We start from the raw sequence: 26,345 nt of genomic DNA, 5'->3' as shown, positions 1-26,345 counted from the left end.
GTATTCCCTTGTGTAAATGTACCATGGCTTTTTTATCCACTTGTCTATTGATGGGCACTTGGGCTGCTTCCAAATCTTGGCTATTGTAAATAACGCTGAAATGAACATAGGGGTGCATATATTTTTTCAAATTAGTGTTTTGGGTTTCTTCGGATATATTCCCAGAAATGAAATTACTGGGTTAATTTTTTAAGGAAACTCCATACTGCTTTCCACAGTGGCTGCATCAGTCTGTATTCCCACCAATAGTGCACAAGAGTTCCCTTTTATCCATTATGCTCATCGACATTTGTTTGTTTATTGATGATAGCCATTCTGACAGGTGTGAGGTTAAATCTCATTGTGGTTTTTAATTTGCATTTCTCTGTTGATAGTGATGTTGAACTTTTTTTCATATGTCTATTGGCTATCTGTATGATCTTCTTGGAGAATTCTACTCAGGTCCTTTGTCCAGTTTTTAATTGGATTGTTTGTTTTTTGGGGGTTGAGTTTTATAAGTTCTTTATAAATTTTGAATATTAATCCCTTATCAGATCATTGGTGAATATGTTCTCCCATTCAGTGGGTTGTCTTTTCATTTTGTTGGATGATTTCCTTTGCTGTGCAAAAACTTTTTAGTTTGATGTAGTCCCATTTGTTTACTTTTTCTTTTGTTTCCCTTGCCTGAGGTCTCCGAGACATATACATCCCACAATTCTTAATGTGCTGTATCTTCATAACCTTTTAATTAAAAATACAGGGTGGGGCAAAAAAAAGGTTTATAGTTGTGAGTATGCAAAACACAGAATTTATTCTTTTTTAAAAAAATTGATTTTAGAGAAAGAGGAAGAGAGAAACATCAATTTGTTGTTCTGAATATTTTTTATGCATTCATTCGTTGTTTCTTTGTGTGCCCTGACCAGGGATCAAACCCACAACCTTGAAATATTGGGATGATGCTCTAATCAAATGAGCTTCCATGCCAGGGCCCAGAGTTTATTCTTGTATTTTTTTTTATTTTTTTTTATTTATTTTAGTTATTGTACTATTTTCCATATGAACAACTATAACTTAGTTTTGCCCCACCCTATATTTTCTCATTTTCCCTATGACTTCTTCCTTGACCCATGGACGAATTAGAAATACATTGTTCAATTATTTAGAATCTCTCCATATCTTTTTTGGTTATTGATTTCTAATTTAAATCTGATGTGGTTACAGGACATATTGAGTATAACTTGAATCCTATAAAAGGCATTGAGACTTGTTTTATGGCCCAGTGCCATTGTCTGTGTGGATTATGTATGTGCATTTGCAACGATGTTATTCTGCTGTTTTGGGGTGTGATCTTCTATAGCCATTAATTAGAGCAAGTATGACTCAGATCTTCTATATAGATTCTAGATTAATAGTTTTTTCTTTCAGCGCTTTAAAGATGTCACTTCTTTTGTGTTTTGGTTTCCATTGTGTGTGTTTTTTTCAAGTTTCAAATATTTATTAATCAGTGTAAACCCAAACACTATACACCAACATGATTTCATGCATTTGGAAGGGAAATGTTTCCTGATTAAGTGGAAAATTGTGCAAATGGCTTCTAGAAGATCTTTATTCTAAGCAGCTTTATAGTGAAACATTTCATTTAGAAGTGGACTTTCTTTCTTATATTCACTGTAATCTACATTCACCAAGTAGAACTTGTATTGGTCATTGGGACCCAGTTTGTTCTAGGGTTCTGGGTTATTCTTTCTGTCCCAACAGACATGTGGATTGAACAATGCCAGGCGCAAAACTTACAGGTCTGCCCCAGTACCTGTGGTTCCAATAAATACAAAGAGAGGGATGGAGCTTGGATGCTTCTTGGCCTGACTGAGGATCTGGCAGAGCATGGTTGTGGTGGAGGGCCTCGAAGCAGAGAAAAGCAAAACTGCACAGCCCGGGAGCAGGTGGTCGGTACCTTGGTTTCCATTGTTTCTAATGAGAGATCAATAGAATTTCTATCTTTGTTCCCCTATAAGTAATGTGTTTGTTTTGTTTTGTTCTGAATGCTTTTAAGATTTCATCTTTGATACTTGTGTCCAGCAATTTGATTATGCTTTTGTGTGGTTTGTCTTTGTTTTGCTGAACTTCCTGAATCTGTCGGTATATAGTTTTCATCCAATTGTGGAAAAATTCTAGCCACTATTTTTTCTATTTCTGAAAAATAAATGCACAGAATAGATTAACTTAGGAGTAAAAATTTTTTTAGTGTCACATTTTTCTATGCATGAGTAGAGTTTGTCTTTACATTTTTCCAAGTCTTCTTTTGCATTTCTAAGTAGCTTTTTAAAGTTTTCTTCATATAGATCTTAAATATTTCTTGTTATATTTATTTCTAGGTATTTTATATTTTTGTTGTGGCTTTTATGAATTAGGTTTCTGTTGTCATATATTGTAAGTGGTTATTGCTTTTGTACATATAGGAAGACCATTGATTTTTCTATATTAAGCTTGCCCTAACCACCTTACTGTGTACCATTAATGTTTCCCATTCATTTGCTTATATTTTTTAGGTGTATATAATATCAGAAAATGTGGCTTTCTTGAATTTGCATGTTCCTTTTTCATTATATCCTGATATTGCTTTATGTCTTTTATTTTTCCTCCTCTTGAATATTTTAAACATATTCATTTAAAAATGTTTTCATATTATTCCATTCTATAGTTTATGGGATATGAACATTCCCAACTATTTCATCTGCTGACATATCTCAAGATAGTTCCTTTCTTCATGCAATAAGACATGTTTAGCATGAGCTCATCTTCAGCAGATGGTTTCCTGTAGAGCCTGATGAGCCAGCACTGAGGCAGGCATCTGTGTCACTTGGTTCACATTTGCCCTTGTGGGGTCCATTCTTGGATACTTTTTATGGTTTTGTGTGTTTTTTACTATAACTTCCTTCAGTTATGGTTTGGAGAAATTTTGACTAACACCCACACAATCTCACAATTCTGGAAATTTGGTTTCTGGAGGTCTATTCTTTCATCACCCACAATGCTGGCAGATGGTCAGCTTCCTGCTGCTCCTAAGACCAGTGGGCTGAGTTTTCTAGTGCTTATTCCCTAACAAGAAAAGCCCATTTTGGCTTTTAGCTTTGTTCAAAGAGGTCAGTTTCTGTTTCTTATTACTTGGCAGCCTGTGGATGAATTCTTTTCTGTGGATCTTAAAACTCACCTTTTGTGCCAGCACCTGTTTCTGATATCCCTCCGAACCATTTGCTTTTAGCACCTGCTCAACTTTTTGGGTTTGAGTTCCTACTTCTTTCCTGGGACCTAGAAATTTTCCCTGGTTGGTTTGAGTTTGGCTATGAAATGACATAATGTATCTATAATTCTATTCTAACATGTAATAGTTGCCCAAGAGAGGACTATTTTTGTGACAGTTGTTATTGTTGTTTTTGGTAATATACTATTATGTAATCTTACCATTTTTTTTCCGAGAGAAAAGTGTTAGTAAACTCAAAGGACAAGCACTTGTTTTTCTATCATCTAGTGCTGTAATTTGGCTTCCAAAAATTAAGTAATGATACTTGGTGTAACGGTTTTGCCAGCCAGATGACCTATACACTCTATTACAAATGAATGAGACTAAGTTTTATGATCTGTGGAGTCTGCCTTGTTGCTTTCCAGTCACATGTCAGGGGTATGTTTATGTGGATAGACATGAGAGTGTGAACAGTAATGGTTAGTGAATCCGGTTGGAGGACAGCGGAAAGATGCTCAGAGGCCAAGGTTCCAAATGTTTCTCATGGTAGTAAATTTCCTGAAGTACTGGTTTTCATCTTGAGAGTTAGTGTAGTGCAGGGGGAACAATGTGGCTTTGGGGCCAGTCAGACTGGGTTCAGATCCTGGCTCTACCACCTACCAGCTTGATGACCTTGGTTGAGTTACTCTACCACTTGTGCCTCAGCTTCGTCATCTGAAATGTAGAGATCATGATGATAAAGGCACCTACCTCACAAAGCTATTGTGCTAATTAATTCAGTTAATATATGGACAACATTTAGAACTGTACTTAGAACATGTAAACATTCAAGAAGCCTTAGCTTTAATTATTTGCCCTAAGACAAAGATTGAAGCCATAGGGACAAGTGGCAAAGAAAATTCAGGCAAACAGCAGGCTTATGGGGAAGACATTTGGGAGGTGGGTTGGCTTTTACTGAAACTCTTACATGGCACTGCCTGGTCCTTCTGCATGGAAAGTCAGCTTGCCTGTGGTGTAGGCCCACCTGTGGCTGCCAGATTGACAAAGACTGGACTGAAGAGTCTGCAGATGGTCTTCAGGGCCTGCCCATAAGATATTGGGTCAGGCAGCCCAGGGCTCTCTTTCCCTCTATCAGCCATAAAATCACTTTCTTTTCAGTCTATCCCTTATGACTTTTAGTCCTTCTCTCTACTGTTTTCTTTTCCTCCTTTCTCCTCCTCTTCCTCCATCAATCCAGTCTTCACCTCATCATGGGCTTGTTTCCGCCTAGAGATCACCTTCAGGGCTTGTGATGAGCAAGTGTGACATGAGTTCCTGGCCTATTTCCTGGTCCCTTGTTTCATTCTCACCCACCCAGAGCCAGGCCTTTTTGCCCAGTTTGTTCTCTTCCTCCTGGGAGAGGTGGGACTGGCCTGAGAATAAGCCTCCTAGATCTCTCCCAAGAAAGTCATCCTAGCTAGGAAGGGGCAGCAACTGTTGTGTTTACTGTTCCCCTGGCAGAAGTTTTCTCACACATACATTTTGCTCAGGGCAGTTTAACACAGACATGCCAAGCCAGCTTCACCTATTCTTCACTGGGTCTGAGGAGTCAAGTCCATTTTGGTTTTAATTAAGAGAAAAAAAGGATTAGGGTGAACTATGTGGAAGTAAAAGACAGGAGTGAAGGAGAGAGATTAAATTCATACTTTGTTCTCATTGCAGTATTTGATTTTTTAATAATACTGAGTTGTTATTGAGGCCTCATTGTCTCTAAGGAAGAAGAGAACAAAACCAACCCATCAAGGGCAAACTAACTGATCTGTCTCCTTTCATGAGTTCCATGAAGTTGAGAAGCCATGTTAGAGAATATATAGGTGGGGGACTCTCATTGTTCGTTTTAATAAGTCTTGTAGACCCCTGAAAATACAGAGCCTCACAGGTGGCAATGGGAATGGAGGGAAGATGACTTGGAGAGATATCTGTGATTTATGTATCAGGATACTTAGAGAATATGAACTCCAAGTATTATTTCAGTAAGAGGACTGCCATTTGGGGATTGTTGTGAAAGAGAACCACCATTTGCATTTCTGGAGATGGGCACTCTAATTTTGGAGCAGCTTCTCTTGTTTTCAAAGAAATCACCAGGATAAACTCTGTATTTACACCAAAGTAAAGCAAGTTGTTCTTGGAACAAATAGCGAAGGCATCATAAATCTGAGCATGGCAGTTGCAAAGTGAGATGCTAAGTGGTAAGAAACTAGAGAAGAATTTTTCTGAAGTAAGGATTTAGATTGAATTATTGGTATCCCCCATGGATTGGTTTCCTATTTGCTGCCATATCAAACCACCACAAGCTTAGTGGCTTAAATCAACTCAAATTTATAATCTTATGGTCTTATAATGGCTAAACAAAAAAATCTTATGGTCTTTATAATCTTTATAATCTTATAATCTCTAGGTCAGGAGTTTGACATGATTTTCCCAAGGCTAAACTCAAGGCATTGGTTGGACTGTGTTCTTTTCTGGAGGCTGTAAAGCTCTTTTCTCCACTTCTAAGGCCACCCACATTCCTTGGCTCATGGCCCCCTCCTCCATATTCAAAGCTGGCACTGCAGATACCACAGGGTTATCTCCCCATCTCAAGGTCAGCTGATTAGCAAGCTTACTTCCATCATTAATTTTAAATTTTAAAAATTAGTTTTTAAAGTCTTAGTTTCTGACACCTAGTCCACAATTGTCCACAGAATTACATGTGCCTGTATCAGAGTGTCCCTCTGAACTCATTTTCTGGAAAAGACCCAACTGTTCTCATTGCTACAGAAGAGAGACAGCTAGTGGCCTAATGACAAGCAGCGTGTCACTTCCATCAGCCCAACTGGTTCAGGGAGCAGCGGGAGCTTATAACAAGGTACTTGATACAGGCTGCAAAGGGTTTTTTTGTTTAGCCATATGCTTTTCCTTCAGAATTGTCTAGTTGTGCCTTTGTTTCTCATTCATTCATTCAGCTATGTGCTGTGAGGGATCCAAAGAAACCAAAATATGGCTGTCTCTACCCTTCAGGAACTGACTAGAGACAAGTGCTGTTCTCAGGAAACAGAGTTACACTATGAGGCAGTTAGTGAGTAGGTCCCAACCTTAGCAAGACTGGAAATTGCCGGGGTTTAGAGAGGGTAGAAGGGACCGCTGAAGCTTGAGTAGTTGGGTAAAGAAGAGGTGAAATCAGTCTTTGAGGGACTGGCTTTGCAGAAAGAAGGGGCTGTGGCATTTTAGATGGAGTAGGAAGACAATATCACAGATATGGTAATATATTACATACAAATGGGATATGGTGTACATATATTTGCACATGGACAGGCACTTAATAGTGATGCATGTAAATGTGCAAAATTCAAAAGGTTAAAAAGATTTACAAACCTGCCATCACTTTGTTTTTCTGCTACCCAGTTCCCTCCCTAGAGGCCGAGTTTATATTAAAAAATATTTAACAAACACACACACACCACATCCATGGCTGGATGGTTGAACTGTTTTCTAAGAACTGAAATTGTTCTCTCTGTACTGTTGTGTGGAAATTCATTACAACCACCAAATCCAGATAAAGGTCACTACACATCCTATTTGGGGGGCCATGTTCCAGCTACAAAATGCAGAAAATTTGAGAGAGAAAATGTAATTATAGAATGCTAGTCTTCTCCCCCCCCCCCCCCCCCCAGCCCCAGGAATCTATAAAAATCCCAGAAGGACTTAGGGCTCCCACAGGGCATGGGCTGTGAGTTAGAGCCAAGGGTATCTAGATCTAAGGGACTGGGAGGCCCTAGCTGACACATGGGCTACACCTAAGTGGGAAAGAGTTGGGACCATCTGGAGGCCAGGGCAGCCCAGGGCAGAGGCAAACCAGTGTGTAAAGGGGGTGCACAGGGGACCCATACAAGCAGCCCTCAGTGCCGGGCACTGACAGAGCTCATTGACTGTGGGAAGGAAGCTGAGGGCCACATATTGACTCCAGCTCTTCCCAGATGGGTTACCTAACCAGAGGAGAACTCCTGCATTGAAAGGTTATGTAGGAAGGATTCTGCCTTTTCTTCCCCTGCTGTGAAATCAATTTAAAACAGGACGGACATAAAATGGTTTTATAACCTCCTCCACCCCCTGGCTTCCTTTCTTCTTGGGGATGGGCCAGCCCAGACTGGGGAGAGACAGGAGTCTCATGGTCTGAAAATTCGGTGGCAGTTTAAAGGATAGTGACCTATTGCTCTAGCTCTCCTCAGGGGACCTGACGCTGGAGGAGAAAATGTCTCCTGGAAAATGGGCAGATGAAGGAGCCCCTAGTAGGAGGGGGAGCGAGGGGGAGGGACTGACTCGTCCTGGCCCTGGGCCAGTCCCCAGGCTCTGCTGCTCACAGGTTCAGAACTGGCCTAATCTGGGGAAATAAGGCAGCCTGTTTTCAAAGACAATTTATTTCCCACAGAACAATTCAAGTTGGCTTGTTATGATTACACATACTTGCTCTGTACAAACCAACATCAAGAATTTTCATTCCAACTTTGATCTACAAATAATCCTAACAAAACTTTTATTGAATACTACTGTGTGCCAGGCACTGAATTAGGGCACCTTTCTTAAATTAACTCTAATTCTTACAACACCACTGAAGGGTAAATAGTATGTTTCCCAATTTAAAAATAAGGAAAGTAATGAGGCTCAAAAAGGCTCAGTAACCTGCCCTAGATCAGACAGCTAATAAGTGGTAAAACCAGGGTCCAAACCCAGATCTGTTTTCCACTCCCCACTGAGCTAAATAATAATAATAGTTCTCATTTATTGAACATTTACTGTGTGCCAGATACTTGACATACATGATCTGAAATCCTCATACCAAACCAGTGAGGAAGGCTGCTGTAACTCCATTTTACAGATGAAAAAAGTCAGTTTAAGGAAACAGCCTGAGGTCATAATGCTGCAATGGTGAAGTCAAGGCTTATGGCCAGGGCTCTCTGGGTTCTTCAGTGCTGGTATTCATTCCAAGCATGCCATGCAACTTCAGGGACCCAGGACAGTGCTCTTGTCCCTAGGTGCTTCCAGTGGCTGTCCCTGGAGGGCTGAGGTTGAACTGGTCTGTGCACAGAGCAGGAGAGACTCCTCTGCCAACACACATGGTTCTCAGCAGCATGTAATGTTTCCTAGGGCTGTGGCCAACTTGGCTGAGGCATTTTGGACATCTTGAGGGACACGGTTCTGAACATCTTAAATGAATCGACAGACTTCTCTGTCAGAAAGTGCTACTTCAAACAACAGAACTTCCTACAATTTTCCCAATGAAGAGTATTAGCTGGAACTAAGTGACCATTTCAGAGTCTAGCAACCTCAAAGTCCTATATTTACACCTGATGCAAAATCATGTGAATGGGTCTCCATGGTTTATACATCTCTCCTTCCTCACCAGGCACTTCTCGTCTCCTTTTAGGCAGCTCCATCTTCTCTGAACCCCCGCGCTGTTTTCCAAGGCACAACCTCACACAAAAACATCTTGCGGAGTCATGACATCCCCATCCACATCTTCCCCTCACTTACTTGCCCCCATGTTCCCTTCATCCTGGAACTTGTAATCTGTAAACAATAGCAATAACACTACAGTCTAGGTTTGGGCTGACATCAGAATGAGCCAACACATTCCCTAGTATGTTTTTTAGAGCTCTTAACCCCAGGAGGAAATGCAGTTGAACATGTGTTTTCAGAAAAGAAACTTAAGACCCTGTTAGTGATTAAAGTAGGACTAGGACATAGGTTAGCACTGGATCCCTTTGTCTCCATCTCCCTTGCTCCAGACTCTATTCCAAGCAGAGTTAGGAAATGAGCCACTGTGGCTCAGGAACATGGCTCTAACTTGAAATGTTTTCCTCAAGGAGCTTCTTAAGTTGTTCTGAAAAATCAGCTTGAACATTGAAAATATCCCATAAAGGTAAAGCTTATATCTAGAACAATTTCAGAAGAAGCATATTCCCTAAAACCAAGATTGTCACACAATTTGACCTATCTCACTTGACCAGTGACTGGTCATTCATTACGTCTGAAAATATTTATTGAGTGTCTTCCAGGGACTGGGTACTCCTGGGTACTGTGGATTCATAGACACAGTTCTAGCCCTTCTGGAGTTCAGAGTGCATCCAGGGAGTCAGATAATGGAACCAGACCTTAGAGTTAAGTGTTATGGGAACAGAAATCAGGGAAACATAGTCAATTCCAAGGTTGGGACAGCTTTCCTGAGGAAGTGATGTTTAAACTAAGGCTTGAAGGATGAATATAAGCTGGCCAGAGGGGGGTGAAGTGAGAAGGCTCCCGGTGTGGCAGCTGTGAGCATGAGCCTCATACCTCCAAGTTCAGGCAACTTAATTGCCCACAGCTCAGCTGCTGCACTCCAAAATCTATCACCACGTGCAGAGGCCATGCTTTCCACGGGCACCCCTGGCCAGTAACTGAGCATGGCAGCCTGTTCCTTGGAGGCCAGACCTCCTCTGATGGCAGCTTGGCTCCAGGGCACCCCTGCAGCCTTGTCACACTTCTTTAGATTGCTTCCACCTGCCCTTCCTCCCCTCTCTCCTTCACTTGAGCTCAGACTTGCATTTGTGCTGTTTGCAGTCCCTCATTCTCCTGCCTGCTGTGGGAGTGGGTGAAATTGCCCAGGAGAGTGAGAAGGCTGAGAGGAGGTGAGCCAAGAAGCAAGGAGAGACCAAGAGGAAAGGGCCTAGGCCAGAGCCATGCAAGCTTTGTTCTCTCAGCAGCAGGAGGAAAGTCAAATATGAGGAGCTAACAGTTCACCCCAGGGATTGTTCAAGGCTAGGATTCTGTTCTTCCTTTAAATTCCAGAACAACTCTGGCTAATAGCATCCTGTTTCAGGATAGAGTCCCAAAGAATTCTGGGGCATAAGGGAAATTGTTTGCAAAACTGACTTTTATTCCACCTATAAGGCCTTTCCCCTCCCCGTAACATTGTTATCCTTATGGTATCAGAAGCAGGTGACTTTCCAGAGCCTCACCCTGGCAGGGCCCATCCCAGGCCCAAATGGGGAGAAGCCCAGGCAAGCCTCAGACTTGGTTAGTCTAGTCCAGGTGCCAAGTGTGTCCTTATTGTGGAGATGGACACCGCAGGCTGTCAGCACCTGGTGCCATTCAACATATTCTAGATCCTTCTAACCAGCAGCCTGGGCTCACATTCTTCCCAGCTGCGCAGGAGTTCTGGCCACCATGAGTCACTTAGAAGAACTTATTCTTATTGCAAATTAATAAATGGATTTCCTGGTTTTATTTTTAAAACAAATAAAAGAATAACATTAATATCAAGGGAGGTATCAAATAGGGAAAGAGTTACAGAAAAGCAACATGCAGCCTGTGGGTGTGAGGTAGATGGTAAAGGAGGGGGTGGCTTTTGGCTTTTAGGTGGGCATAGTTACTCAAGTCAGGATTTCAATGCTGCCTTTCAAATCCATTCTTTAGCTATGTGATGCCTAGGGATCAAGTAGGAGTACCAAAATGCTATAATTCTAAAAAGAGGAAAAAATGACCCTGCTGGTGATCATTTAAGGGCGTATTTTAGGACACATGAAAGGACGTACATCTTTACACAGCCTATAGCATGTAAATTGAACTCATTACCCCCGTAAGGTATTCAAGATGAAAATTTAAAAAAAGGATCTAAAAAGAAACCAGATAAATTCATGAATATTAAATGTAATGATTGTTAAGATCATCCTATGAAGTCCAAGTCACCAGGTTCCCACAGACTTACTCCTGTTGCCCCTATAGCGGCACCTGTGTTCTAAGCACATCAAGTTCTGAAATGTTTCTGGAACGCAGAGTGTTCTTTCTCAATGCTATGCCTTCGTCACAATGTTGCCTTGGGGTTCTCTTGCCACTCTCTTGTAAGACTAGTGAGCTACCATTTATTCCTCAAGACCCAGTTCAAATGGAGCCTATTCTAGGAAAATATCTCCCCCTCCACCCCAATTCCTCCAGGGCAAATGTGGTCACTCCTTCACCAGTGAAACACCTCCACCAGTGCCCTGTAATTGTTTGTCTATCAACTGGATAGAGACTGTGTCTGATTCATGTGGGTTTAGCACAGAGTCTGGCCCATAACCTCTATGCAGGAAATGTGTGTTGAATGAATGTATGAATGTTGAGCTTGATCAACCAGTAGTCTGACCTCATTCAGCATTTATGATAGTCTTAATGACATCCTCAGAAGCTTTGCTTCTAATAGCAGTTGGACAATACTCTTCTCCTAGGACAGTGATGGCGAACCTATGACACGCGTGTCAGAGGTGACATGCGAACTCATTTTTTTGGTTGATTTTTCTTTGTTAAATGGCATTTGAATATATAAAATAAATATCAAAAATATAAATATTTGTTTTACTATGGTTGCAAATATCAAAAAATTTCTATGTGACAAGGCACCAGAGTTAAGTTAGGGTTTTTCAAAATGCTGACACGCCGAGCTCAAAAGGTTCGCCATCACAGTCCTAGGACATATGCCTGTTTATCTCAGCTAATATATATATTAGTCTCCATAGCAGTCATCTGTGTAGTTGAAGTAGAGGAGCCAAGAGGCTTTTGAGATTTTAGTGTCTTTAATTTAACTGTGTCTCTTAGATTTTAGTGTCTTTAATTTAACTGTGAGCCAGTTCCCCAGAAATCTGGTCTGGAAATTTTGCCAATGCACATTCCAGTGACTGAAATGTTAGAAAAACAGACATATCACCTTTCAGGCTGAAATTACTGGGAAGTGCATTTTAAAGTTGGGTTTCCTTCCAGATCCTTAGGTTATGAATGACACACAATCTGTGAAAAATTTATGAGATCACCAAGAGGCTGAGGTATGAACTTTCAAGGAGTGTTTAACCACAGATCAACCAAATACAACATTTGTATGTTAAAAAAAAAATGCAAGCAAAAGTCTAGTGAACAAAAGCCTACCCATGTCAAAGCAACACGAGGAGCCTGCCTAGGCTCAAATGTGAAGATTCTGAAGATGGTGAGTTATGGGTAAGAGGGAGAGGAGCAGGAACCCTGGACAACGAAGGAAAATAGAATAATAATGAGAAGTTCTCCTGAATTAAACAACAACCCATAGAGAAAGACTTTTGGCAGTCAAGAACCTTGAATTCCAATCCCAATTTTAACCCCCTTAGAAAATCATTTGAATTTGACTTTCTGCAAAATTTCAATAGTCGATTTAAAAATAAATATCTATTTACTCTCCTAACTTAAAAGTAAATGCAAAATGCTTTCAGGGACCATACACAGATGTTCATTTATTCAGGAAGTTGTTGGGCAGCTGTTATGTTCAGGGCCGTCTGCTAGATCTGGAGATGCAGCAGGGAGCAGAGCTGAGGTTGCCCAGCTTTCACTGGACATATAGCCTGGTGAGCAAGGCAGGCTAGGGTGCATGATCACAATAATGGCTAATGGAGTTTTGCTGGGGGAAGTCCAGAGAGTTCTGCTAACATATAGTCAGGGACTTTATTCCAGAGGGCAGGGAAGGTCTCCTGGAGGAAGTGATTCTTAAGCTGTTGCTCAGAATGGAGGTGGTAGGGAGAAAAATGTTCCAAGAAGAGGGGAGGACTCCGAGGAGCTGAAGCTTCCCCATTGCTGGAGCACTGAGCGACAGGAAGAGTTGTGAGGGAAGGCTGGCACGAGGAAAAGGGCAGACTGTGCAAGCCTTGCAGGAGTGCGATAACAGTATTGAGACATAATATAAATTAATGAATAATTACATAAGCCGCCAAATTTAAAAATGTATTCCACTTATTCTCTAAATGTGCTAAATTTATAGATATTATTCAATCTCTTGCTTACAAAGAGATTTAAGTAATAACACCAGTTGTTCTTATATGTGATTTCTTTGTTTGATATACCTGCCTTTAGCCCCATTAGCCTCTGAGTCATGATAAAACTCTTCCAGATTTTCCCACTAAATGCAGGACATAAAATAACATGTTGACTGAGCAAGAGGAGAATTCACTTACCTTCAATGGTATTTTTCAAGATTTTCTCCTATCATCTGCTGAACTAACAACAATTACGTTAACAAAATTTCTTAGTCTGTATAATGCTGTCTTAGATTTTTATCTATTCAATATCTGTATATTGACTGAATCATGAAAGTTATATACTGGAACAATATACTTGAACCTTACCTAATCCTTCAGGCTAGATGAGAGTCTCCAGGGGGCAGTTAAGTACTGAGCTGCAAATACAGAATCTTGGCTCAGCCATTTAGGTTGTAGATAACCTCTCTGTACTTCAGTTTATTCATTCATTATGACATTAAGATATCTATAGTTTTCAACTCAATTAATGTACATTTAGAGCAGAGGTGGGGAATGACCTGCCTGTGGGCCATTTGGTCTGGCCCTGCTAAGGCATTAGGGTGAGTCAATTAAATGTTTGACCAATTATAGCAGACTAAATTTTAAGTTGATAATTTTGTATGGCCCTCAAATGATGTTATAAATATCCAAATGGCCCTGGGCAGAAAAAGAGCTCTCTACCCTTGATTTAGAATATAACAGAGCCAGCCATCTATACCCATTAGCTCTCACTTTTAGTAATAAAATTAATATTTTTAATGCCTAAGACAGGTGGGTATGGGGTGGTATTTAACCAAGCTCTTCTAATAAACAAAGGGGGAATTCCACAGGGATGAATTTTGTACTGGTCTCCAAACCAACCCTATGGGTGCCCATCTTTCTGAGGAGTGTCCGACATTCCTGAGGAAGCCTGGCACTTGACCAAGACTGGTAGAGACCTTTTTACCATCTACCATCTGTTCTCCCACTTTAGTCACATACCCTGGGAACCAAGTCCAACAAAGGCTGAAGTTTTCACATGTGACCAGGTGAGGGTCAGTGTGAGGGAGCACTGGCCTGTGGTGTTGGCCACAGCCTCAGAGGGTCCTGGGCTGCCAACATGTCCATCAGGGCCAACATCACACCCTACCACAGAGCCTGGGAAGACTCTGGTAGGGGACTTCACCAGGACATGGCCTGGAGCTTGGGATGCATATTCAGGTAGTGTGCTAAGGAATACCAAGATGATCTCTAAGCAACACTCACCTGGGGTTTGAGGAAGGAAGAGCACCAAGACACAGGCATGAGCCAACCCTCATGGGAAGCCAATGCAGTGCCCAGTAGTCTGTATTTTGGGTAAAATTGACTGGAATAGCACCAACCAATTAGAACAGATTCAACATTAACCTTTTGATGGATATTGAGAATGTAAGGGATGTAGTTCCAAAATATGGGAGAATTTCAATATCTAAACAGCCAGTATAAATAGCTATACAGATAAACACAAGTTGAATATTAGCCTTGGGACTTTGGAAGCCACATTAATGGCTCTGGACTCCTTTCTATGGGTATACAGAGCCACAAGGGCTTTAAGAGATCTGATGTATGTTTTTGACAAAGCTTGCTGAATACAATATGGGGGACAGATCTACCGAAGATAAGACTGGAGACCAGGAAATCAGTTGGAGTTCAGGTTGGAGATGATTATGGAAATGGGTGGATATGAGAGATATTTAACTTAATATGTACAATTCTCAAGACTTGGGGATTAATTAGACATGGCTTGAGAAATGAGAAAGATTTGTCACCATTTACTGAGATCAGGAGACAGAGCAGGATTGAGGAGGAGAAATGGTTAGTTTGTTTTGGATATGTTCAGCTTGGGAAGATCTAGGCAGAAATCCAGCAGACAGTTAGAAATATAGACAGTGTGAAAGAGACCTGGCTGGAGAGAATGACTTTGGAATTCCTACATACAGAGTATCTGAAATTGCCCAGAAAGAGAATATAGAATGAGAAATGGGTAGGTCTGAGTCCTGAGTAATAACAATATGTAAGGAACAAGTAGAAGATGAGGCCTCATAAAGTTAGGGGGAAAACCAGAATATTGTGCAATAACGGAAGGCAAGAGAGAGGTATGTTGAGTGTGGTCAATGGTACTTAGCATCCAATCCTTCTTCTGCTCTGTCTTCCCGGACACCTAAAGCATACTTTTCTGAGATTCTCTTGCAACCAGAGGTTTGGATGCAAACCAGGTTCCACCAATTACATGTACTTCTCAAAATTTAAACAGTGGAGCTGAGGCAGAGGCTGTAATTCTGTTGCTCATGACTGTTTTCTTGAAGATGTAGAATTTTTCTGTAGCCGCATTTTACTGTCTAGTAAGTTGTTGGTTTCATGGCTCTTAGTTATTGTGATGGTTGCAGCTTCCTAATACCTATGTCATTGCCATAGTAATATGTTCTGATTCCCTAATTTAGTCAAAGGTACCATCTTCCCTTGCAGGCCAGTTGGGATGGCATTCTTGGAGATTTGGCTATATCTCAAACCATTCCAACACATTAATAAACAACTAATTTCTATGTTAAATTTCTTCTGCTTAAAAATGTAGAGTGTTTTCTCTTTTTTATTTTTGAGTCCTGAATGATATGAAAAGAATATTTAAGGTAGAGATCCAGTTTGTTTATTTGTTTGTTTTTTCCATGCAACCAAGCAGTTAATTCATTCTAACTATCTACTCAGAGGTAGCATCAGATCCCACGGGTTGAGAGCTCAGTCCTACTAGTCTGTCCCCTCATTCATTTCAGATGCCAATGTCAAGTGCAGGTTGTCACCTGGGCTTCTGACAGGCTAGTGATAGATCAAAGGTTCCCACTACATCCCCTTGGGTTCAATTAATTTGCTGGACTGGCTCACAGAACTCAAGAAAACAGCTTACTTACATCTACCAGTTCATTATAAAAGGATATATATAATTCAGGAACAGCCAGAAGGAAGAGATGCATAGGACAAGGTATATGGGAAGGGGTGAGGAACTGCCACACACCCTCCAACAGTGCCACTTTCCCAGCACCCACGTGTTCACCAGCAGAGGCTCTCAGAACCCTGTCCTTTGGATTTTTATGGGGACTTCATTACATAGCATGATTGATGAAATCATGGGCAAACTAATTCAACTTCCAGCCCTTCTCCCCTCCCTGGAGGTCAAGGTGGGGGATGGAAGTATGGAGTGGGATTAAAACCTCCAACCACTATTCCTGGTTGGGTCCCTTGGAAACCAGCCTCCATCTTTTCATGCTTTCCAAAAGTCACCTCATTAACATAAACTCAGGTGTGGTTGAAAGGGGTATGTATGAATATTAAGACATCTTTATCACTTAGGAAATTCCGAGGGTTTTAAGGAACAAAGACCAAATATATATTTCTTAATATAAATCACAATATCACATCTTCACCTCTTTTCCATACAGGGCCTACTATGCTACTCTAAAGAGTTCCTATATAATCTGTAAGCAGAAGAAAGCACATAAATCAGTGGTTCTCAACCTTCCTAATGCCGTGACCCTTTAATACAGTTCCTCATGTTGTGATGACCCCCAACCATAAAATTATTTTCATTGCTACTTCATAACTGTAATTTTGCTACTGTTATGAATCATAATGTAAATATCTGATATGCAGGATGTATTTTCATTGTTACAAATTGAACATAATTAAAGCATAGTGATTAATCACAAAAACAATATGTAATTATGTATGTGTTTTCCAATGGTCTTAGGCGACCCCTGTGAAAGGTTGTTTGACCCCCGAAGGGGTCGCGATCCACAGGTTGAGAACCACTGACATAAATAGTTTTAAACAGAAGAATTACAAGAGCACATCAGCTCACTTAGGAAACACCATTCAGGCTGGGGAATGGTTAGGAAGGTAGTAAGGCTGGAAAAGGGGGTTCCCTTTAGGGATTGTTGGTCAGTCTCAAGACAAATGATGGGGCCTAAATTTAGGTGATGGCAGTGGAGATGGTGAGAAAGATAAATAAAAAGAGAATTTAGTATATTCTAGCATCCACATGGGGCAAAGGTCTCAAATAATATTAAAATGTACATGTTCTACATCTTGAATCATGATACCAGTTCCTCTCTATTGTTAAGATTTTCAGCGAGAAAGAGAAAGGGGTTTGCCAAGATAAGCAACTGTTTACAAAGCTTTTATTTATACTCTCAGAAATGTAACCTTTAAAGGCTTGTGACAGCCTCAGAGGATAGAAAATGCATTCTTTTAAGGAATTGTTTGCTTAAGTTGCAAATGTGTTATGGGAAAGTGAATTTACTTGCTTAAGTTGGCAGTGAACACCATAATTGTTTTCAATAATCCACCACTCAATATATTAGAAAGCACCTGAGTGCTTAGTCTAGTTTTCTTCCTGCTAAGTGCTTGAAATTAAACATGCCTTTGGCCAATTCTGATATAAACACATGACGAAGCTTTGTTCTATTAGTGCTGGAATAGTCAGGACTTGGTGATTGGTTTGAAAGATATGGTCAAGGAAAAATCTTCAAGAATGATGCTCAGGCTGCTGGCCTGGATAACTATGTAAGTGGAGAAGGTGTTCAGTGATCCGGGCACATAGGAGGAGGAAGATAGTGTATATGTCTCTGAAACACGTGGAATTTGAGGTGCCGGCCAAACATTCAAATAGAGCTGATTAACAGGCAAATGGAGGTCTGTGTGTGGAACTCACGAAAGAGAGATCTAGAAATTGAAATTTGGAGCCAACTACACATGACTGAGGTAGAGCCATATTCAACTTAAGTCTGGTACCCTGGTAATATAATTTAACCCAGGAAGGGCCAAAAGTTTCTTACTTCCTTAATGATATCCTCATTGAGAATAGAACATGTTGACTTTGAAAGAAAATAAATTTCACTGTGGTGACTATTGTTCTTAGATAATTTAGGAGGAAAGCAGCCATAGCATTGATGTTGAAAGACCAAAAGGGCATGAAGAACCCTCCTTCTTGCTCCCACCAGATCCAGAGTATATTAGGTATTCAATAATTATTTATTGAAGGAAAAAATGGTTAAATATCCTTGTTCCCCATAGCCTTCTCCAAAACATGTCCTCATCACCTAATGAAACTGAAAATGCAAAAGCTAGACATACTTCTAGGAGGGTAATACAGCAACTGTCAGTCACACAATTTCCCCAGTGAAATAATTTTTGGTAAAATGGAGGAGGAACAAGTGGGCGGGAGTGGAGGAGTGGGATGGATGGAAAACAGACAAGGAGCCAGAGAGGGCAGGCTGCTTCGTTCACACCTTTTCCTGAGGCTGATGGCCTGGAGGCCTGAAGTCCTCAACCCAGGGCACTCTTAAAGATACCAAAAAAATGTCCTCCCCATCTTTTACATTGCTTGCTTCCAAATGTGCTTCTAGGGAACCTCCTCCAACCCCCGCGCCTGGTATATCAAGTCTGAAGGCCCACCTACCACCTCCACTTTTTTTCTTTCTTTATTGATTAAGGTAATACATGTGTCCTTATCTCCCCATTGCCCCCTCCCCACTCCCAGCCCCACTCATGCCCTCACCGCCCTGGTGTCTGTGTCCATTGGTTAGGCTTATATGCATGCATACAAGTCCTTTGGTTGATCTCTCCCCCTTCCCCCCACCCTCCCCTACCTTCCCTCTGAGGTTTGACAGTCTGATTGATGCTTCTTTGTCCCTGGATCTGTTTTTGTTCATCAGTTTATGCTGTTCATTATATTCCACAAATGAGTGAGATCATGTGATATTTATCTTTCTCTGACTGACTTACTAGGTGTACCCGTTAATAATGGTGGATTTTGTAATCAAAGAAGACATGATAATTTCAAGTAAAACATTAAAAGTGCTTTATTCAAAGTAATGTCCATCACTAGCTACACATTTTCCCCATCTTTCAGGTAATTTGTGGATACTGTCCCAATAGAACTTTTCTTGTTTTGAGACAAACCATTCAGAGACCCAATTTTCCACTTCTCTGTATGTTTTGAAGTGCTGCTCAGAAAGTGCATGTGCCATCAATCAGAACAAGTGGTGATCTGAAGGAGCAAGATCTGGTGAATACAACGAGTGGGTTAATACTTCCCAAGCAAGATCTTTTAACGTGTCTTTAACTGGTTTTGAAGTGTGTGATGATGCGTTATCATGAAGCAAAATTACTTTGCTGTGTCTTCTGGCCCATTCTGGTCATTTTACGATCAAAGCATGCTTCAAATTGGTTATTTGTTGTCAGTAGCAATTAGTATTAATGGTTTCGTCTGGTTTTAGAAGCTCATAATATACCACACCTTCCTGATCCCACCAAACGCAGAGCATTGTCTTCTTTCCAAAGTGATTTGGCCTTGCAGTCAATGTTGATGGTTGACCTGGATCAACCCATGATTTTATGCGTTTGGGATTCTCAAATTAAATCCACTTTTCATCGCCAGTCACAATTCGATGCAAAAAAGACTTTCTTTCGTGCTGTTGAAGCAACATTTTACTGTTGACTTTTCGGTTTTCCATTTGTCTTTCATTCAGTTGATGTGACACCCATTTTCCTTCCTTTAAAATCTTTCCCATTGCTTGTAAACAATTGGAAATTGTTTGCTGAGCAACGTTTAATCTTTCTGCAAGTTGTTTTTGAGTTTGACATGCATCTTCATCCAATAATGCTTGTAATTGTTGGTCTTCAAACTTTTTCAGTTGACCTGGACGTTCTTTGTCTTTCACATCGAAATCATCACTTTTAAAGTGTTTAAACCAGCATTCACAAGTATCTTGAGATACTTGTTCACCATAAGCTTCCCGAAGTATATGATAACTTTTTCTTCAAAATAAATGAATTAAAACTTCCTGCAAATGCTCTTTTTTTGGCATGAAATTTGACATTTTTAAGTGTAAAAATATCTATGATGTTAACACCTTCAGCAAATTTGACATATGAAGTTTTGAAGCTTGCTGTCAATACAACAAAATAGCATACATATCAAATCGCATATGTATCAACATATGTGTAACTCCATCTATTGAAAAAAATCTGCATTATTAAGTCATACACCTAGTATTTCGCTTAGCATAATGCTCTTCAGGACCATCCATACTGTTGCAAATGGTAGGAGTTCCTTCCTTTTTACAGCAGCATAGTATTCCATTGTGTAGATGTACCACAGCTTTTTAATCCACTCATCTGCTGATGGGTACTTAGGCTGTTTTCAAATCTTAGCTATTGTAAATTGTGCTGCTATTAACATAGGGGTGCATATATCCTTTCTGATTGGTGTTTCTAGTTTCTTGGGATATATTCCTAGAAGTGGGATTGCTGGGTCAAATGGAAGTTCCACTTTTAGTTTTTTGAGGAAACTCCATACTCTTCTCCACAGTGGCTGCACCAGTCTGCATTCCCACCAGCAGTGCACAAGTGTTCCTTTTTCTCCACATCTTCGCCAGCACTTTTCATTTGTTGACTTATTGATAGCCATTCTGACAGGTGTGAGATGGTACCTCATTGTTGTTTTGATATGCATCTCTCGGATCATTAGTGACTTGGAGCATGTTTTCATATGTCGCTTGGCCCTTCCTTATGTCACCTTTCGAAAAGCATCTACTTAGGTCCTTTGCCCATTGTTTTGATTGGGTTGTTTATCTTCCTTTTGTTAAGTTGTATGAGTTCCCTGTAAATGTTGGAGATTAAACCCTTATCAGATATAACATTGGCAAATATGTTCTCCCATGCAGTGGGCTTTCTTATTGTTTTGTTGATGGTTTCTTTTGCTGTGCAGAAGCTTTTTATTTTGATGTAGTCCCATTTGTTTATTTTCTCCTTAGTTTCCATTGCCCTAGGAGCTGTATCGGTGAAGATATTGCTTCGGCATATGTCTGAGATTTTGCTGCCTGTAGATTCCTCTAAGATTTTTATGGTTTCCCATCTTACATTTAAGTCCTTTATCCATTTTGAGTTTATTTTTGTGTATCCACCTCCACCTTTTAAAAAACTTTCTTCACAGCATTAATTTTTGTGACTAAGCAGCAACTTAAAAAACCAGTGTGCCTCCCCCAGCAGTAATTTTGAAACGTCTCAGGAGACTACCGAGGTCCCCAGAGATCCTGGGGTTTGTAAGAGGTGCCACACTTTTGCATGTTGGGCTGTGTGGAGATGGGGCAGTAGTGGGGACTGGAAAGACTTTGTTGCAATTACAGAGATATTAACAAAGGCCCTCAGCCCAGTTGTCAAAGAAGTTACAAACCTGGGCTGGAAGACAGACCCGCCCTCCACTCTGCTTTTAGCCATTGCTTATTATTATCCAGCTGCTTTTCCCCTTAAGTCACCATTGGCTCCTGTCTTGATGAGCAGCAACCCAGAAAGCATAAACCTGTCCCTGGAATGTCAGCCTTTAGAGATTGACATGGAATATTTCTGGAATAAGCTTTCCTCTCATGTCTGTACACAGCCCAGGAGCAGCAATTCTATAAGAGGGGGTGGAGAGTAAGGCCACTAGGCCTCCACAATGCTCTTCCCTGATCGAAGTAGATAATAACAGAAACATACTTGGGAGGGAGGGGGAGTTCTGAGAGGCCTCTCCTTCACCAGCCACCCTACTCAGAGAGCAGATGCTCAGTAAGTATTTGCACTGTGTCCTGGGGGTTGAGTTAGGTTAACCTGGTCACCAGTCAACCCATCTCCTGACTCTGCTTTGTTCTAGTAGCTCCCGGGTCCTGCCTTTAACAACAGTTAGGGAAAAGTCTCTACCAGCTTTTCTCTTCCCATCCTCCAAAATCTAGTGAATTCATCACTAAGCAGACTCCAGAGAGTTGGGCCATCTAACTCAGTTGTTCTTCGCAGCCAAAGCAATCAGACTTCATTTAAAGATGAGTGAGTGTTCATTGTGAAAACTGATCCCTTAAAGATTAACCAAAGAAGCCCACTTTAACATTCCCTGAGGAGTGCTCCTACCTCAGAAGACATGGGGGCGAGGGGGGTGGGAGCGGGAATGGTAGGCCTTTCCTGTCTGAGCAAGGCCTGCTGTTTTGGGAGCTGAGACTTTATTTGCTGAGGTATATCTGTGGAGTCTGATTTGGTTTCCCTGTTTCCATTGGGCTTTTCAAGGACAGGTGCAGCCCATCTGCTGACATCTCATTGGCTCTGAGGTGACACATTCTCATTAAGAAAACTGTTTAAATATTGTGACTTCCATGGTTTCAGTCTCTGCTTCTTTCTCCTTTTCAGTTTTCTTTCTGTCCACTGGTCCCATGGTCCAGATGGACCGCATGACATTCTGCTTTCTCTCCTCCACCTGTATTCCATCAGTATGGAATATGGTAATTATTTGATTCATCTGTCAATTCACTGGACTATAAACAGGAGCCAGGGCAAGCCAAAAACTAACTCCATTTTCCATTGGAAAATGCCCAGGGAGTGGTTAGCAAGAGAAGTATTCACAGGAGAAAAATGAACAGTTTGATGAGATTTCAGAGTGTGTGCTAGGGAGGATCAACCAACGGGAGGCCTCTTACCCAAAGCTGAGACCGAATATCTATTTTGTACCCATGCAGGATTTGGAGTGCCAATCTGCACTTTTACCCCAGATTTTCCCACGAATGTTTACTTCTGAAGCATTCTCTTAAAAAGAAGAAGAAATAAAAGGCATCCAAATTGGAAAAGAAGTAAAGTGTTTAGCTGGGTTAGGGCATTTTGTTTCTGAAGTGGGAGGAGTAAGGTACACTAGAAATTAAGTCATCGTTATCATCACCAGTGTTGTAGAATAAAAAAAGGTGGCTGGCCTTTCCCAAGTTTCTCGGAAGTAACCTCTAAATCCTTGGAATTTCCTGAGGGTTATAGGTGTCTTTATTATTCACGGTGAGCCCCTCAGACCATAACTGAACTCACACTAAAAAGATGACTCAGCAAGGAGGCTGGCTATGCCATAAAAATTAGAGGGTCAGTTGTTTTTGTTTCACCAAAAAGTGTAAGTCTATAAATTCCTTCTCATCACTGAGCATCTCTGGATGTAAGCAAATTTAAATATATAGAACACAATACTCTACACAGAAAAAAAAATGTGCAGGGTAACAAAAAACAGGTATTTTATAGAGCCTACATTGAATGTCCTAGAATTGTGCAAATCTAGTAGGAAAATAAAAATAAAAGCCTTATATAATAAACCTACAGCCAACATCATACTCAATGGGCCAAAACTAAAACCATTTCCCCTAAGAACAGGAACAAGACAGGAATGCCCACTCTCACCACTCTTTTTTGATATAGTACTGGAAGTGCTAACCATAGCGATCAGACAAGAAGAAGAAGTAAAAGGCATCCAAATTGGAAAAGAAGTAAAACTGTCATTATTCACAGATGACATGATATTGTACATAGAAAACCCTAAAGACTCCATCAAGAAACTACTAGATTTAATAAATGAATTTGGCAATGAAGCAGGATACTAAATTAACACCCAACAATCTATGACTTTTTTATACACCAATAATGAACTCACAGAAAGAGAAACAACAAAAACAATCCCATTTACCATTGCACCAAGAAAATTAAGATACTTAGGAATAAACTTATCTAAGGAGGTAAAAGACCTGTACTTAGAAAACTATAGGACATTTTTAAAAAGAGATAGAGGAAGACATCAACAAATGGAAGAATATACCATGTTCATGGATTGGTAGCATCAACATCATTAAAATGTCCATACTACCCAAAGCAATTTGTAGATTTAATGCAATCCCCATTGAAATACCAATGTCATATTTCACAGACCTAGAACAAACTCTCCAAAAATTCATATGGAACAAAGAGACCCCAAGTAGCTACAGCAATCTTGAGAAAGAAGAACAAAGTTGGAGGAATCACAATACCAGATATCAAGCTATATTACAACACACTGTTCTCAAAACTGCCTGTTACTGGCACAATAACAGACATATAGACCAATGGAACAGAACAGAGAACCCAGAAATTGATGCAAACCATTATGCTCAATTAATATTTGACAAAGGAGGCAAGAGCATACAATGGAGTCAAGACAGTCTTCAGTAAATGGTGATGGGAAAATTAGACAGATACATGCAAAAAAAAAAAATGAAACTAGACCACCAGCTTATACCATACACAAAAATAAACTCAAAATGAATAAAGGACTTAAACGTAAGATGGGAAACCATAAAAATCTTAGAAAAATCCATAGGCAGAAAAACAATAAAAAAAAGATCTGTGAATGATACAGAATGGCAAAAGCGTAAATGAGAATGAATAGTTCATATTTTCTTAAGCACATGACTAAGGATTTTACGACATCTTCATAAAAAGAAGTAATTGAGGTTAAGCTCAAAATCACACTATACTCTTAAAACTCAATCATAAAAACACAAATTATACAATTTAAAATGGGCAAACGATTTAAGTAGAAATTTCTCTAAGAATATATACTAATAGCAAATAGTTATGAAAAGATGTTCAACATCACTAGTTGTTAGCAAATTGCAAATCAAAACCTAATGAAATACCACTTCCTATCTACTAGGATGTCTATAATACAAAAGACAGACAATAACAACTGTTGACAAGAATATGGAGATATTGGAACCCTCAAACATTGCCGGTAACAATATGAAATGGTGCCACTGCTTTGGAAAAACAGTTTGGCAGTTCCTTCAGAAGTTTAACATAAAGATACCATATGGCCCAGCAAATCTACTTTTAGGTATTTACCCAAGAGAACTGAAAAACATATGTCCATACAAAAACTTATACACAATGTTCACTGTAGCATTATTTATAACTAGAGGCCCGGTGCATGAAATTCATGCATGGGAGGGGGGAGGAGGAGTCCCTCAGCCCAGCCTGCATCCTCTCTCAATCTGGGACCTTTTGGGGGATGTCCAACTGCCGGTTTAGGCCAGATCCCACCCCTGCAGATCGGGCCTAAAAACTGGCAGTCAGGCATCCCTCTCGCAATTCGGGACCACTGGCTCCTAACCACTCGCCTGCCTGCCTGATCGCCCCTAACTGCCTCTGCCTGCCTGCCTGATTGCCCCTAACCACTTGCCTTCCTGCCTCATCGCCTCTAACCACCTCTGCCTGCCTGCCTGATTACCCCTAACCACTCACCTACCTGCCTGCCTGATCACCCCTAACCACTCAACTGCCTGCCTCATCACCCCTAACCACTTCCTGGGGGGCGGGGCCAGCCAGGGCACGGGGCCGTGGTCATTTTGGTCTCTGGTTGTTCTGGTCATTCCACCATTTCGGTTGCTGGGCTTTCATTATATAGGATAACCACAAGGTGGAATCAACCCAAATATCCATCAACTGATAATGGAATATTATTCATTAAAAATATAATGTACTAATATTTGCTAAATATGAATGAAATCTTGAAGGTATTTTGCTAACTGAAAGAAGTCAGTCACAAAAAGCCATATGTTGCATGATTTCATTCATATGAAATATCCAGAATAGGCAAATCTACAGAGACAGGAAGTAGATTAATGGTTTCTAAGCACTGAGGGAAGGAATGAGGGGTGATTACTAATGGGTAAGGGTTCCTCACTAGAGAGATAAATGTTCTGCAATTAGATAGTGATGATAGTTATACAACATTGTGATATACGAAAGCCTGCTGAATTCTACACTTAAAAATAAATTAAAAGATTTGTAGACTTAAAAAATACTTTTTGTCTCTTTTATTGCATACTTTATGTTTTTAAAATCCCCTAAATTACATATAAGCAAAGAAGTTAATGACCAAGTATCCTACCGTTCAAAGATACGCTCTGTTAATATTTTGTTTTACGTCTTTCCAGTTGTAAAAAAAATACCCTTTTTATTTCATGAAAGTATAAAATAAGTATACAGAGTTGCAAATGTCAAATATTTCTTTTTAGGCCCCTGCTCAGCTGTCATCTTTTTTAAAAAAAATATATTTTATTGAATATTTTACAGAGAGGAAGGGGGAGGGATAGAGAGTTAGAAACATCAATGAGAGAGAAACATCGATCAGCTGCCTCCTGCACCCCCCCCACTGGGGATGTGCCCGCAACCAAGGTACATGCCCCTGACCGGAATCGAACCTGGGACCCCTCAGTCCGCAGGCCAACGCTCTATCCACTGAGCGAAACTGGCCAGGGCTCAGCTGTCATCTTCAACTTCCCTTTGTTGTTATCCTGGGATTCCCTTTGCCATTCTCATGGTTATAGTTCCTGCTTCCTTGATCTCATGTCTCTCTCTTTCTTGCTTTAATCCCTTGTTTGGAGGATATGATGGACAGA

At 40.5% G+C, this 26,345-nt stretch overlaps 1 pseudogene; it reads right to left on the bottom strand.

Annotated features, from left to right (window-relative positions):
- Nucleotides 1-1,458: 1,458 nt before the first annotated feature.
- LOC132232421 (cytochrome c oxidase subunit NDUFA4-like) lies at nt 1,459-1,865 on the bottom strand (annotated as a pseudogene).
- Nucleotides 1,866-26,345: the final 24,480 nt, after the last annotated feature.

The sequence above is a fragment of the Myotis daubentonii genome, chromosome 4 (genome assembly GCF_963259705.1).
Source record: "Myotis daubentonii chromosome 4, mMyoDau2.1, whole genome shotgun sequence".
NCBI classification, from domain to species: Eukaryota; Metazoa; Chordata; class Mammalia; order Chiroptera; family Vespertilionidae; genus Myotis; species Myotis daubentonii.
This window is presented reverse-complemented; position numbering and strand designations above follow the sequence as displayed.